The 3388-nt window shown below is 51.6% G+C and overlaps 1 long non-coding RNA gene across 1 annotated transcript; it reads right to left on the bottom strand.

Annotated features, from left to right (window-relative positions):
* Positions 1–765: 765 nt before the first annotated feature.
* On the bottom strand, positions 766–2918 carry LOC113962263. The gene is made up of 3 exons (XR_003532496.1): positions 2710–2918; positions 2210–2345; positions 766–947 (listed from the first exon to the last, which is right to left on the bottom strand). It is a non-coding gene; the product is annotated as an uncharacterized LOC113962263 (long non-coding RNA).
* Positions 2919–3388: the final 470 nt, after the last annotated feature.

Below are 3388 nucleotides of genomic sequence, written 5' to 3'. Positions count from 1 at the left end.
ATTTGCAAGACAGTCCTCTAAAGCCCAATACTTGCTAAAATGAAGGTGACTATCATGCATAAAAGTACCAATCTGGGATTTGAAAAGAATTTTATCCCTGCCTCTATGCAAGACTTTTGCGTCCTAGAATGACACTTAATAACTGCTTTGCTACCTTGGGGTCTATCTGCCCTATCCCATTAACTGTAGTTGTTATTCTTGGAGAAGTCATGGAAATACTAGGAATTTGCAATAGTAAGTACAAAAGATGAAGTTAACTTCAAACGATGAGGAGATGACACTTTGCCATGCAAAACATTACTGTCAACATGTCAATCAGTCAGCCTGTCTAATCCTCAATTCCTGCATTAACCTCTCAAGTGTCTTCTCTTAAAATCCTATTTAAACTCCACGTTCTATAGAATGCTGTCAAGTTACCTTCCACTTCAGCTTTTATATTTTTTTAATTTATTTTTACTGTGCCAACTACCCCTTCAGCCTTAACATGGCAAACTTCTTGAATAGAATAACCAGCCAGTGTCCTGTACTGCAAGGCACCTCCCATGATATAATCTCATTCAGTCTGGTGCTAACAGATGTGGCTCCACAGAGCAGTGACACGTGGCCAGCATGTGACACAAGAACCAACACTTGATTTTAAAGAACTGGAGCTCAGGAGGCACAACTCTCCTCTTGTTTGTTTTGCAATGGTCTCCTATGAGTGATTAGGGGGTTTTTTTTCAGAATACTAGGTCTGATGAGGATCCAGCTGTGAATGTCTGTGTACACCAACCAGCACTGTGGTCTCCTTTGCCCACCTACCCACATAGAGGACTCCCTCTTTCGTCTTTCCTGCCGCCTCTGCCACACCCTGCTTGGTTTTTTCTGCTGCTGCTACGACTCCCTCCTTTGCCTTGGAAAGTCCCTTCATGAACACATCCATGGCTGAAGACTTTCTTCACACAGTTCTAGAGAAAAAAAAAAAGACAGTACACTTTCAATAAGATTGTTTAAGTTTTTTATCCCAGAAAGGGGAAAAAAATTATTCCAACTGAATGGGAACACAATTACTTAAAAATTATATTATTTATACCTCTATATTATGTAGCTATAGGAAACAGAGATCCTGTTTCCAGAGAATCCTAAGAGAGGTTGCCAATAATGCAGTACTGGTTGGAAGATGGATATGAGTTCCTTCCTTGTCTACCAAGGCATCATTCCTTCCAAAGGATGGTTCTGTTCATGTGCTGATTGCAAGATCTAGCCCTGCATTTAATGATACTCCACCTCTCATTCAGAGAAAAAAAAAAAAAACAACTTAAAAACACACCAGCAACTTAAAAATCCCCAAACAAACAGACCAACCTGCAAAACAAACCACATTAACCAAAATCCCGCCTGAATGACAAATGTTCACTTGTTGTAGGAAATTGCCATTACAACCCAGAAGGACTGTAGCAAATAGAAGATGCTGCTTTTCCAGTTGTTCAGCATTTTGCACACAGTCCACGTCCCTCTTCTGGAAATTGAGCTTTCCTGACTGGGTTCCTTGCATGCATCAGGACCGAGAAAAGATTTTACTAAAAAGCAGAAGGAAGAATGCAAGGTTTTAAAAGCACTGAACTAAAGCTACCAAGTGAGTTCTGTGGCAGCTATGCAGCACAGCGCTGCACTGAAACCACTAAAATAGTAATTAAAACCAAGAATTAGTGTCCCTTCAACAAATCCATCATCAATACTCCTTTCTCTTCCTCCACCCACACAGACAGAAGTGCTGCCTGTTATCTTTTCTTCTTTGCCAGAGCCTGAGTAGGAGGAATGGATGTCTAGGAAGGCATCTGGGCTGTCGCAGCTTTCTACTAACTCGTGACGAGCGTGTGAAGAAAGGCAGTGTTTGTGCTCCAGCCAAACTGCCTACAGTACCTGTCACCCTGGGGATGGCGAAGGGGGGGGTGCTTTATACAGAGAGACGGGGCGGAGGCAGGACCCAGCCCGTGGGACCCTCCGACTCCTCCATCGAGGGTGTCCGCAAACCCGCCCCCAGGGCAGCACCGCGACCACAGGTGCGGGGACATTTGGGGACCGCGGGCGTGCGGCACCGGGGTGTGTCACACAGCACACAGGCACCTGCAGAGGGAGGGAGGGAGGGAGAGTGCAGGGCGCCGTGCCCATACAGATGTGCAAACATACATATACGTACATCCATACATACACATAGAGAGGTACCTACCGAGCAGGGCAGGGCGGCGCGACCGTGTGAGCACCCACGGGCTCCCGCGGACACGCCGTCGGCACAAGGCGGCCACGGCGCCCGGCTTCTCCTCCCTCCCCCGTGCCCACACGAGGACGTTCAACAGGAAATTTAGCTATATGGAGAGAGAGATAGATAGACAGACACAGACAGACAGATAGATAGATGGATAGATGGATGGATGGAAGGATGGATGGATGGATGGACAGATGGATGGATGGACAGATGGATGGATGGACAGATGGAGAGATGGACAGACAGATAGATAGATATTACATATATAGATATAACTATATCTATATATTCATACCCACATACGCGCATCCCGCACGGCTCCACAGACACAGCTCAGTCCCGGCAGCACCGACGCGCAGCGAAGCCGCTCCCCCCCCGCCCGAGCCCGGAGAGGCCCCCACGCCCCCCGAGCCCCCCCTCCGCCCCCCGGGGCCGGTGGCCGCCCCGCCCTGTCCCGCACTCACCGCCGGGATCCTCCGCCACCGGCGACCGACCCGACGCGACCCGTTCCGAGCAGGCGAGGGGCGGCGGGGAGAACGGGCAGGCGGTGGGCGAGGCGCGGAGAGGCCCGAGGGGAGCTGCCCCTGCTCAGCACATCCCGAGGCGGGGGGTCGGGCCGGCGCTGCTGGCACCACCCCCGGCGGCAGCCCCGCAAGCGACGAGTGCCGGGGAGAGGCGAGGGCGGGGGGCGGGAGGATGCGCCGCGGGAGGGAGGGAGGGAGGAGGAAGGGAGGGGCGGAGGCGCGGAGGCACCTACCGCGCTCCCTCTCAGCCCACCCGCTGCCGGGGTGTGCGCGGAGGAGCTGCGCCCCTCGCCCAGCCTCCTACGCCCACCCGCTCACGTCCTCCGCGGCGGTGAGGTGAGAGGCGTGAGCAGCTGGGAGCACTTGTTCCATCGGCGCAGATCAGGAGAGGATCGAGAGGTAAAAGGCAGACCGGGCGACTCGGACCCCCCCGGGACTGCGGACACCCACCACTCGTTCCAAAGGCTGGACGACCACATCTTAGAAGTGTAAGGAAGCTGTTGATGGTGACTGCAGTACCCCCCTGTTTCACTTCACCAAAGCCATAGAAAATCTCCCCAAGCATCTAGTTACTTTTTCATCTACTTCCAAATCTTTGACCCTAAATGACTGCAGTTCA

The sequence above is a fragment of the Neopelma chrysocephalum genome, unplaced genomic scaffold, assembly GCF_003984885.1.
Source record: "Neopelma chrysocephalum unplaced genomic scaffold, ASM398488v2 Primary Assembly neopelma1_135623, whole genome shotgun sequence".
In the NCBI taxonomy this organism is placed as follows: domain Eukaryota; kingdom Metazoa; phylum Chordata; class Aves; order Passeriformes; family Pipridae; genus Neopelma; species Neopelma chrysocephalum.
The sequence above is the reverse complement of the archived record's forward strand: the minus strand, read 5'-3'. Positions and strand labels throughout refer to the sequence as shown.